Here is a 13,376-nt window from a genome sequence, read left to right on the forward strand (position 1 = left end):
ATTTCTTCTCTATCAACTCTCAGTGAAAGCTGAAGATAAAAATAAATGGTTCTTGCATGGTATAGCGCCCATGAAACTTAAAACACAAAACAAAACCAGACTTAAACAAAACAGAGTTTTAGATTTAGTAGAACCTAGACACCTGTATTTTTTTAAGTCTCCTTAATTCTGAAGCATATGTCTGATTACATGCCATTATCTTAAATCAGAGTTCTTCACAGATACCTGGACTAGAACAAATGTATTATATTCTACATTTATTGCTAGTAAGTGATCTAATATGATACAAGGTGAGCAGAGCAAGCTTTACTGCAGAATATAGTAACACTGAGTCCTATGTCTTCTCCAAAGCTGGTGAGTAAGATGCTGTATGAGAGAGAACCAAGAATCTGTATTTTAACAAGCACCCAAAGTGGGTCTAGGTTGAAAGCTAGGGGTGTTAACTACTGCATTACACCAGTGGTTCTCAAATTGTAATATGTGGCACACAGAATTCACTGGAGGGCTTGTTCGAACACAAATGTATGAACCCCACCCCGTTGCATGTCTGATTCAGTAGGTCCGGGGTAGATCCAAGAATTTGCATTTACTAACAAGTCTCCAGGTGATGCTGGTGCTGGTCATGGGGCCACACTTTAAGAACCACTCACTAAACTGTCCATTTAATAAATCAGTGGCTTCACATGGCCTTTAGTAGAACTGGAAATAATAATTTAAAATAATATATAATTCAAGACTAAAGTCTCTGATAAGTATCTTAAGTGTTTAGTATTATTGATTAGAAACAGTTTTAAGTGCTTTTAATACCTGGCATAAAAGACAAATTTGGCATTTTAATTAATTAATAAATAAATAAAGTGGACTTTCATCCAAACTGAAGGCCATTCCACTTGGTCAATTATAAGGACTGCCAGAAATACTGTTTTAGGAGAGAACTTTTGAATTATTCAATAAAGACTATAACTGAAACACCGTGGACCAGTGGAAAAAAGAATTGAGGGCAGGTGTTACCATTTATAAATCTTGGACATTAAAAATACACACACATGTTTAATGAAACTCCTAAGAGCATGTTAAGTTTGAGAACTTCATCCCGGCAAGCATCTACAACAATAAGGGAGCTGCAAATGTACCTCCACATTATATGACTTGATCTGTAGCATAAAGGTATTTAGTGTAATCCATCTGAATCTGAATTTTGGAGGGTGCCGCCCAAGGCAACAGATTTAGTTTTGACAAAGTCAATAGCAAGTTCTCCTTAAAGAAAAGAATTGGCCAATAGGTCTGAGGATACTTAAATTCATTTTCTGTTCATGAGCATAAGATTACACCATAGCTCTATCGGAAAGGCAATATCTAATGCATAGATAGATTTCTTAAGTTATTAAATCATAGATTCAAAAGAAGGCATAAGGCTGTGGACACAGGTGGGTTTTATACCATTTGGAAATGGAACTTGATCTGTCAAAAGATAACTCCCATATACTACATTATTATCTGGATGGCTGTATCAATCCTCTTAAGAAACATTAAAGTCTAAAATCTTCATGATCAGTCACCTCAACCCAGAGACATTTTATTAAGATCAAAAGCTATGGAGAAATTAATATATCCCGCAAATGGTCATAAAGTGACTTCTGAATAAAGACAACATCAGGCCCAATTCCCCAATATGTCCATATCCAATTTCCACTCAAAATATACATGAAGACAAAAACTCAAAATAGCTAAGAAACCAAGAGTAACAGCCAGCCATTTATAAGAACCTGGGAGTAATATCTATTAAGTACAGTGCAGATGGAACTGAATTAAAAGCAATTGGTGTCCAATGAATGCTTTGTTTGCTAAAAAAGAACAGCTAGAAATAAATTAGAAGGTTCAGACCTCCCCCACCCTACCTCATTTTCCAGAACACTGGAATCAGCAGGAATGAGCAGCAACAGCATCCCCACACTGTGCAGCCCTGCTTTCTAAAACAACCAAACAGCTATCCACTTGTCTTAGTCAGTTCAGGCTGCTATGAAAGCTACCACAGACTGGGTGGCTTAAACAACAAACATTTCTTTCTTACAGACCTGAAGGCTGGAAGTCTAAGACCAGGGTGCCAACAAAGTTGGGCTCTGATGAGGGCCCTCTTCAGGGTTGTGGTCTGTGATCTCTCATTATAGCCTCACAAGTGGAAACAGGGCTAGAGAGCTCTTCTGGGGTCCCATTTAATGAAACTCCTACGAGCATGTTAGGACAGGGTCTTGCTGCCACCCAGGCTGCAGTGGCGCAATCATACCTCACTATAGCCTTAAACTCCCAGGCTCAAGTGATTCTGCCACCTAAACCTCGCAGGAAGCTGAAACTACAGGCACACACCACCACACCAGGCTAATTTTTTTAAATTGTTATTAATAGTAGACACAGGGTCTAGTTGTGTTGCCCAGGTTGGTCTCAAACTCCTGAGCGCAAGCAAATCTTCTGCCTCAGCCTCCCAGAGTGCTGGGATTACAGGTGTGAGTCAACACACCCAGTGTAGTGTCTCTTTTATAAGGCCCCTAATGTCACTCATGAGGGCGGAGCCCTTATGACCTAATCACCTTCTAATACCATCACCCTGGGGACTGAGATTTCAACATATGAATTTCAGGGAGACACAATCTTCAGTCCATAACACTGCTATTCTCCCTTTCTCTTACCCCTTTCAGAAGTTCTGTACAAAGAAGTTTTTTCATCAATCTGTAAGCACAATAAACAATCTACTGGTTGGTTCATGGCCTCCTGAATATGGGAGAACAGTAGTCCAGTTCTAAAGGAGCTGGGTACAAGAATTCTAACATGAAAAATTTCCTTGTCACTAACCAAATCTCTTAGCATTGACTTGTGACTGGGGAAACAACGGGCTCCACTTTGATCGGGTGACTTCTTAGGGGCATGGGGCCAGGGTTTTCTCCTGTTTCAGCAGTCAGGGCCCAGAGCCTCCAGAGGTAGTCACCGGGATCACCCTTGTCAATGGTGCCAGCTGCTCACTTGCATAAAGGCACCAGGCTAAAAGGAGAGCCATGGCTGCAATCCAGCAAGGACTGCATTACCCCCCCAGCCATGTGCCTCAGTGTGAGCTGTGCTCGCCCAAAAGAATAAGCCTTCTGAAACCAGGCAGGAACTAGGCAGCTAGTAAATGGGGCATGGTTAGAACTCCAAAGTCTAAGCCCGCATTGTCCAATATGATAGTTGCTCTTCTACGTGCACAGTGCAGAAATACAACATTTTCCATTATCGCAAAAATCTGTTGGACAGTGCTGGAATCCTGTCCACAAAAATTACGAAGTAGAAGGACACTTGGCCACTTTTCAATTAAAATGGAAATACTCTTATTCTCTCCTACAAAATACAGTCTCCAGAAAGGTCGTTCATTTTGGAGTCAGAATTAAATCTAACTAAATGCCTCTAAAACAATGAAAACATTAAGACAGCTAGTACGCTAAGCTCATAATAACCCCTTTTGTTCACTGTGTGTTTCCTATGTTTTAATATAAAATAAAACACATAGAAATGCTGAGCTGTTTTAAATAATACTCCTCAAAAAGGAATAGGGTTCTCATTAGAAGCATTTTCTTCAATATCAGGAATAACAAGAATCTCACTATTACTCCTACTATTCAACACAGTTCTAGACAGGCTAGTTAATTCAATGAAACAAGACAACAATAAATAACATGCAAGGAGTAAAAGAGTTAAAACTCTCCTTATTTGTAATCAAAATGATTATTTAAATTCAAAGTCCAAGAAAGTCTACAGATGAACCTGCTCCAAAATTTCCAATGAAATGCTAAGGACCAAAACAGTCAATACAAATTAAGAGAACAGAAGTAGAAGACTTGACCTACCAATGAGTAAGATATATAAAAAGCCATATAATGAAGGTAAAGTGACAGTTGTTCCAGGCTAGACATTCAGAGGTACACAGAGTCTCAAAACAGTCTTACATGGATGATACACATGACATTACAGTGGGGACACAAAGGGACTGGAAAAAAAATGGTTCTAAGGCAAAAGGAAAAATGTACATAATCAGACACCCTAACTTCACATCATAAACAGAACTAACATCCAGATGGATTAAAGGCCTGAACATAATTTGACGGGCCTCGGGGAACTCCAGCATCATGCTGGTCTCTTACTTCCTTTTAGCTTCATTTCTGAACCCTTCTACTGTTACTCTGTGCTAACAATCTAATGTAAGGAAAGCTGCCTCTATCTCCTGAAATGATACAGAAACAAGAAGTTAAAAAGTTGATATCGTGCTTGAAGATCTCTTTTATACCTAAAACTAACCACTGGCTTCCTTCCCCTCCAAAGAGTCATGTAATGTTCCTGATCAGCAGACAGATTAAAAGCTCAATTAGAATTCTGTTTTAAAAAATAATATATATAGCTTCTCAAAGAACATATAAGATGCTGATTAATAAATACCCTGGATAAAAACTCCTAAAATGACTAATAAATACCCTGGATAGAAACTTCCATATAAAAATTCATATAAATGTAGCCAAAAATGCAGAATAAGATTTAGCTTTTAATATATGCTAACCTTCTTTGGAAATTAAATATTTCACCTGGAAATAACAGTGGTTTTTTAAAGTTGTATCTTGAGACTTTCTCCTCTGTTTATAGCTCTTTTTACTTTATATAACACTTACTCGTTTCAGCTGATTAATAACAACTACACAGGAACATTCAATTCCAGAGGCAATTTTAACGTAGTCATTGATAAAATACAAGCTATCATAATAAAACTGTTTAATTTACTTACAAAAGGAATACAGTTCTAATCACATATTCATCTATTATACTTTTGTTGTAAATTTCCTTTGGGAAACTAATTTAAAACTTCTAAACCACCTCAATCTGCACACTTAACAGTAAATCACAGTAATAGGTATATGTATTCTAGCTCTCTTGAGGCAAAACAAGCATTTAATTTTAACAGACACTACTCATGGGGTGCCAAAGTTAATCACACAAAACCAGAAGTATGGCTCAATGTGGGAACATATTTCTGAATGAACTTATCCTTAAAGAGAGAAAAAGTGTCCCAGAATATAAACTAATAATGGGAGATAGTGAGGATGAACACAGTGCAATATTCATTGCTGTTTGAGAGTTGAATAGGTAGGTATTCTTTATTTCTAATCGAAATAAGGATAAACCAAGGGACCTAAAACTCCAGAGATAGGATTTTTCCTGCTGAGGCTAATGGAAATAAGCAATTACAACTTTCAGTAAAAGATAAACACAAGAACTATGCTCTAGAAAGATGTGTCCATCAAAAGTCGAAAGCACTGTAGGTGTAACTTCTCTTTAAAATATGAAGGGAGCCAGGCATGGTGGCTCACACCTGTAATCCCAGCACTTTGTGAGCCTGAGGCAGGAGAACCGCTTGAGGCCAGGAGTTTGAGACCAGCCTGGTCCACATGGTGAGACCCCATCTCTACAAAAATAAAATAAAATAAAATATGAAGTGTTGGTTACAAGAAACCTAATTTGTATACCCAGATGAGAAATTCTGGGAATCCAGGCAGATCATCAGGATCCCATTTGAAATGGAAATCCCCTGATCCTGTGGAAGCAACTGTAAATTGGATCATTTTATTATGATAGTTTGTATTTTATCAATGACTACGTTAAAATTGCCTCAGAATTGAATTTCCTGCATAGCTGTTATTAATCAGCTGAAATGTGTCAGTTTTATATCACGTATTTAAACCACAGAGATTCAGTCACAAACAGAGAAGGGAGGATTATGGCTGTCCCTATCCCTGGAGTTTAGTAGGCAAGCCAGAACACTTCAAGGTAAGAAAGAGTCAACACATGCACCCTCACATCTCAAGTAAAAGCAGGCAAGAGTGAGACCAGAAGGGTGGCACACAAATCTACTTAGAACCCATTCTCTAGGGACAATGAATGTAATTTGCTTAATACAGTGAACCACAAACTAAAAGACAAAGGGCTATCTTGGGTGCTAAAAGTGTTACAAAGACATAGACATTCCTGAGGATGCCCTAAAGAGTTTTGTTTTTTGGAAGAAAAATCTCCTTCTCTTTGGGGAAGGGAGGATAAGTATGGTGACCTATTATTTGGGGTTCAGGGACTAAAAAGTGGTGGCTGCAATCACAGAAAGGGCAGTCACCCAGGAGCCAATGCAGTGTGGCCAGGTCAGGAGCTTCCTCCTCCACCATCCCACAGAGCTGGACCATGAAAACCAAACCATGTTTTGTGGGAGTTAAGGGGAGATGCTGCAGCCACATATTCTAGGAATTATTCTCCCAAACCTCCAGCTGTATCTCAGATTTATATGGCTCACAGAAACAAAAATATAATGGTAACAATAATTAGGCTCAGAATTCATAACCCAGAAATAACTGATTTATATATGTCTTGGACCACTACTCCAACTAACATGTAATATTCATACTGTTAGTAGTGTCAAAGGCACATTAACTATTTCAATGAAGTTCATCCCAACAACCCAGACTTAAGAAAAACTAATCATTCCATGAGGGCATAATCAAGGCTCCATCCTTCACCCCAGTACACAGCTGCCATAGTTCTTTATGCTCATAAACATTTGTGAAATGCATGTCTTGATCCTCCAATGATAGTCACCGTCAATTTTGGCTAACAATGACTTTGCAAGACATCTCTCCCATTCATCCTAGTCTTCAGTTGGCCACATCTTGTTTTGAACTGCAGTTTACTTAATTCAATTATTCTCTCTTCTGTGGCTTCAGTTTTGTTTTCTTCTCAGTTCCCAGTCCTCAGAATATAAACACGCTAAATTTACTATTCAAGAAAGAAAAAATACTCCCTTGATCCCAACTTCTTTCTCTTCCTTCTCTCCCGTCTCTCTTCCCCATCCTCCCTTTTCAAGGCCCAGGATACTGAAGAAACAGTGCTTACTGCTTTTACATTTTTATATAATGAACCATGGCTTCCTCCACCAACTCAAAACTGTAAGATCACTGTCCTCTAAAAAGGATCTTTCTCTGTCCTTATCTTACTTGACCTTTTGTTGGCATTTTGCAACAGTAATCACTCGTTTTAATTTTGCCCTACTTACGACACCATGCTCCCTTGATTATTATCTTTGTGATAGCTTTTTCTTAAGCATCTTCGGAGGACCTTCTTCCCCTGATGACTAGGAAATGTTGGCTTACCCAAAAGCTCTGTACTTAGCCCTTTCTTATTCTACTTCTGTTTACTCTCCTTAGGCCATCTTATTCATACCAATAAATTCCACAGACACTTACAGTCTGGTGATGCTTAATTATGCATCCCCATTCCAGAACGTAATCCAACATTCGAACTTAATAGATTCAAATCCATTCTTGGCTGGGCATGGTGGCTCATGCCTATAATCTCAGCACTTTGGGAGGCTAACGTGGGAGGATCACTTGAGCCCATGAATTTGAGACAAGCCTGGACAATAAAGTGAGACCCCATCTTCAAAAAAAACAGAGGAAAAAAAAAACAGTTGGGTGTGATGGCGTGTGTCTGTGGTCCCAGGTACTCAAAAGGCTGAAACAGGAGGATTGCTTGAGCCCAGGAGGTCGAACCTGCAGTGAGCCATGATCACAACACTGTACTCCAGCCTGGGTGACAGAGTCTCAAAAAAAAAAAAAAAAAAAAAAATTCTTTCTCCTCCAGCCCCCACTGTCACTTACTGACTTCAAGTTACCTCCCCTGGACAATTGCAAGGATCTCTATCTCTAATCTCATTTCATTTCTCTGTCTCTCTCCAATTTAACCTCTTGCAATGATCTAACAAAACTGTGGAAATCTTTCAATTGTTAAGAATTGGGAGGGAGGAAGGCCTGGCAAGACAGCTCAAGACTATAATCCCAGCACTGTAGGAGGCTGAGGCAGGTGGATTGCTTGAGCTCAGGAGACCAGCCTGGGCAACATGGTGAAAAAAATTAGCCAGGTGTGGTGGTGTGTGACTGTGGTCCCAGCTACTCGGGAGGCTGAGGTGAGAGAATTACCTGAGCCCAGAAGGCAGAGGTTGCAGTGTACTGTGATCGTACCACTGTACTCCAGTCTGAGCAATAAGTAGAGACCGTGTCTCAAAAAAAAAAAAAGAATTAGGAGGGAGGAAGCAAACTTCAGACTCCTTTTTACATTCCACGAGACCTCCCCTGATCCAGCCTCTGCCTCGTCCACTAGCAAGTCTTACATTATTTACCAACGAAACTACCTGGAGTTCCTAGAAAACATCATGGTACTTCATGCCTTCCATATTCTGTTTTCACAATTAAAATGCCTTCTTCCACTGCCTATCCACAAGATGAACTCCCTTTATCTTTCAATCTTCCAATGTCCAGCTGATGTCTCAGGAGTCTCCTTTTTAATCACTGCCACTCACACATCATCAGCAGTGCGTTGGTGTGCCCTGCTATATGCCATCACCTCTGTACCTTGCACATAAGTCATAACATTCATCACACTAAACCCTATTCAGTTATGAGACAACTGCTGGACTTTGAGCTTCCTGAGGATACAGCCAGCACTATAATTCTTTCTTTATCCTAATGCTCAGTGTGCCTGGCAATATAGACAGTGCTCAATAAAGGGTAATTGAACAAGAAAAGGAGGAATTAATAAAGGCATACAGCCACTAAAAATGAAAAATGAACTGAAGAATTAGTTTGCCCAAAAGTTCAAGTATTCTAACACAACTATTTCCTGTCCAGTGATTTTCTTCATTCATGCGTGCATGCATGCAAAAGGCTGTACACAAGACACAAAGTGCTGGTAATATAATCTTCCCAGCTTTCTCAAGTCACTGCAAATTCTGGTGATACAAGAGCCTTCCTAGTCAATCCCACACATTCCATTCCCAATGGCCATTAGGAAGAAAAACAAACATATACAAAATGTTGGGGAAATGCTCCCTAAAGGTTAAGCATTATAATTAACTTTCTGTCTTGGCACATCCTTTACCTTATTCCTTCTTCCTTAACACACAACACACTCACCTGCTTGTTCCATCATGAATTTGGAGTTCACCATTACCTGTGCAAATATCTATATTACCAATTCCATGCTATGGTAATTACATATTCAAAAGTTACAGACTCAACACACAAAAAAAAATCCCCAATAATTTGGCTTGATCCAAATCACACCTCAAATTGGTACACAGGCAAGCCAACTCAAATAAATTCACAGGGGTATAAGGTATAACTCTTTACAGCACATAAACAAATTTTTATGCATTAGAATTAAGTATGAAAAATAAAGCCTTAAGAGATCCAGAAGAAAATATAGTAGAATGTTTATACAGTCACAGATTGAGAGGAGGCTATTTTAGCATAAGGCCAAAGAAAAGACTGATAAAGGTAACTACCTAAAATAGTTTGGATATTTGTCTCCACCCAAATCTCACACTGAAATATAACCCCCAGTGTTATACGTGGGGCCTGATGGGAGGTGTTTGGACCACGGGGACAGATCCCTATGAATGGTTCTGGAACATCCTCTTGGTGGTAAGTGATCTGAGTTCTCTCAAGATATGGTCATTTAAAAGCGTGTGTCACTTCACCCCAACTAACTCATTCCTTCTCTCCCTTTCTCTCTCTCTTTCAGTGGTGCTTGTTTGCTCCTGTTTTCACCACATGAGGTGCCTGCTCGCCCTTCACCTTCTGCCATGACTGTAAATTTTGTGAGGCCTCCCCAGAAGCTGAGCAGATGCCAGCACCATGCCTCCTGTAGAGCCCACAGAATTGTGAGCCAAATAATCTTCTTTTCTTTATAAATTACCTAGTCTTAGGTATTTCTTTACAACAGTATAAAAATGGCCTAATACACTACCCTAAACATTTAAAGCTTCATTATATTAAACAAATGCATATATGAAAAAATGCTTTATATCACATCATAAACTGTTAACATTCTTAAAGTTTTAAAAAAGAAAATTATATGTATTAAATATATAGCTTAAACAAGTAAATTTTTAGATGAGCATCCTAATAGAAAAATGGTTGACAAACATCCACAGGAAATTTATGAGAAATAATACAAACAATCAATAAGCATAAGAAAAAATTGTGCCTAACTTCAAGTGATTAAATAATCTAATTTTAAAAATAAAATGCCCCCAACACATTGATAATTTTTCTAAGTTTATAATACTCAGGTTAATGAAGTTGCTGGACTTTTGTGCATTGTGATCAGGGGTTTCAGTATGGAACAACCTCATCCTGTCCCTGAAGGATGATTTTGGCAATATGTATCAAAAGCCAGACAAACACACCCTTTGACCTAGCAATTCTACTTCAAGATGTTTATCATTGGAAAAGAATCAGCAATCTGTGCTAACATACCTATTGAGGACAATCATTACAAAACTCTATCTGTGAAATTGAAAGCAACCTTAAGGTTTCAAGAAGTGGTATTAATTTAAGAGACCGAGTGTGGTGGCTCATACCTGTAATCCCAGCACTTTGGGAGGCCAAGACAGGCAGATCACCCAAGCTCAGGAGTTCAAGACCAGCCTGGCCAACATGGTAAAACTCCATCTCTACTAAAAATACAAAAATTAGCTGGGCGTGATCGTGGGCACCTGTAATCCCAGCTACTCGGGAGGCTAAGGCAGGAGAATCACTTGAACCTGTCAGGTGGATGTTGCAGTGAGCCAAGATTGTGCCACTGTACTCCAACCTGGTCAACAGAACAAGACTCTGTATCCAAGAAAAAAAAAAAAAGAAAAGAAAAAGGTTATTAATAACAATATATTTGAAGGACAAAATACGTCCTACTATTTTAAAAGTCACACTATAGATATCTTTTCCCAGAATACTAAGCGCAAAATACAGTGAAAACTCTCCTAGCACAAAAACGTGTAAAACTGCTGTGTGTGTATACACAAGCACACACCTCCACCTCTGTAAATGCTTACCCAACTTGGCAAAAGTCATGAATCTACCAAGAAACAAATATAAGTCAAGAAGTCAACTGGGAAAAGAGAAAAATAAAAAAACAACGGAGTCTGTCAGCCGATTATATCCCAATAATCCCAGGTGACTTTGAGTTTTGGCTTTAAAAGCAGAAATCAAGTGAAAAATGGTAGTCAGATCAAAGACCTCTGCAAAAAGCTGGGACATCCTACCCTTAACAGCTGAACTAATAATAAAAATACTGACCCATGTCACACAGGGAGAGGGTCAGAAAATGTGACTGTCTCACACATGGATCTAGGTAGGAAACAGTCGCCCCTGAGAATTTATATCCGGACACTTGCCCTTAATAAACTGGGGATGACCTGAATTTATACTGCTGGTGTAGCCACCCAAAAACCTCAAGCTAATAATTCAATCTCATGTGGACATGGGTTGAGAGTGCCTTTAATGCATCAAACAGAAGAAAACACAAATTCTTTCTGAACTGATTCACCTTAAGCTCTCAAAGAATTCCCAGAGAAAAAGTTCCTAGAAACATGAGCTTACATTGGGAGAGTGGGGAGTGGGATGGGATCGCAAAGCACATACAGAAACAAGTCAACATTTACAGGAGTCATCAAAAAGAACAAATAGCAGAAACAGATTTACAAAGTCTACAGATACTAGGATTATCAAATACAGACTATAAAATAAAAATGTTTAATAGGTTTAAGAGTAAAAGAGGACATATTAAAGGATATTAAAAATGACTATACAACTTTTAAGAAGATATAAACAGAGTTCCTAAAATAAAAATAGAAACAGGGTTCCTAGAAATATAAAAACACAGTATTTCAAATTAGAAATTCAGTAGGTAATACAGCTGATTAAGTGCAACTGAAGAGATAATTAGTGAACTGGACCATCACTACAAACAAATTACACAGAGGCACAGACGGGAAATCTCAAAGTGATTTTTAGAGTCAGGAATGAGATTAAAACAAAAAAAAATCATACCAAAACAAATTTTATTGAGCCTTTATTGACATAAAAATGTTTGACACATTCCTAAATATTTTTTAAAAAGCCACAAACCAATATATACTTGTGTCATTTTTATTTTTTGAAAAGTGTGGGGTTTACAGACATAAGTGTACATATTTGGAAGAACTGGTAAAAATGATTGGTTTATGTTTGAGTGGAAATATTTCAGTCCATTTTTAATTTAAATTTTTATAATTTCCAGGGGTTCTGAATTATATATGAATCACTTTTATAGTAAAAAAAAGTTATTTAAAAATTAATAGAAAATAATACTGGGCATATATATATACACACATATATATATATTTGAGTATATGAAGGGACATATACCAAAACTGTTAACAGCTGCTATTTCTAGTTTGTGAGAATTTGCACAATTTGGATGATTTTTACCTATAATTTCTAATCAATAATTGAATAAATTATATGTCTAAATATGGAAGGAAAAAGACTTGGTACTTAAAAACATTAATAGAGATTTTATTATGGATGCTAAGTTACTATGATTTTTATATTTTACAAATTCTCGTTTGTTTTTGTTGTTTATATAGTTTACACTTTACATATTTTCACTTATCATTTCACAATTAGGAAAAGATAGATAGATAGATAGATAGATAGATAGATAGATAGATAGACAGATAGATAGATAGATACATAGATAGGTCAGTTGGCCTGTACAAAACTTTGTGCAATAAAATCCCATTTTAAAATTGAAAACAAATATGCAATATATCTATATATTTATATACAATGTTTTCAGAGACAATGTTATGGGAAAGCACTGCCTTTAAATGTTAAAATTTTAAAACACAGAGCAAAAATACATGCAGCTCTCATAAAGGTCTTGCAGAGGAATAACAGGCAGAAATTACAGGAGAATGTTAACAGTAGCTGTTCCTGGTGTCCTAGTTCCCTTCTTGCATTAATATCTGGGGAGGGAGAGAACAAGAGAGCCAGTCAGAGTTTCTTGATGTTAACACACATCTGGCCTCAATTTTGATTCTTGGGAACCAGAGCAGTGGAAGCAAGAGGACCTGGAAAATAAGACAGGGGCTAAAACCACCCATCTTAAAACATGTTAAAATGTACAATCATTGAGGTGAATTAGAGGCAAAAAGTCAACATTTACTACTGCCCTTCAAGATAAGGGAAAAGGACCAATCAACCAAGAAAAAGGGAAAAGCCAATAATGCTTAACTGTTGCCACTTTTCTTAATGACATAAAAACCCACATCAGACAAATTTTTTTGGTATACTACCCTTGAACTGGAAACCACAGATTTTAATCTCTAATTTATTTAGGAATAAAAATTCAGATCACAGGCAACACACTTCCATGTGACTTTAAATGTATATTATTAGCTAATGATGGGAAAACTTCACATTGTCCAGTTGAGTTCACATAAA

The 13,376-nt window shown here is 37.8% G+C and overlaps 1 protein-coding gene across 15 annotated transcripts in view; it reads right to left on the bottom strand.

The window, feature by feature from the left end:
* LPAR1 (lysophosphatidic acid receptor 1) overlaps positions 1-13,376 on the bottom strand; it is a 168,027-nt gene that overhangs the window by 125,657 nt on the left and 28,994 nt on the right. Inside the window, exon 1 of one of the 15 annotated variants that reach the window (XM_073021841.1) lies at positions 10,472-10,490. The exons of the other annotated variants lie outside the window; for them this stretch is intronic. The gene's annotated coding sequence lies outside the window, so the exon portion shown is untranslated. Of the gene's footprint in view, positions 1-10,471; positions 10,491-13,376 lie in introns of those variants that run through there. 15 annotated transcript variants of the gene reach the window in all.

This window comes from Chlorocebus sabaeus, chromosome 12, assembly GCF_047675955.1.
Source record: "Chlorocebus sabaeus isolate Y175 chromosome 12, mChlSab1.0.hap1, whole genome shotgun sequence".
Classification (NCBI taxonomy): Eukaryota; Metazoa; Chordata; class Mammalia; order Primates; family Cercopithecidae; genus Chlorocebus; species Chlorocebus sabaeus.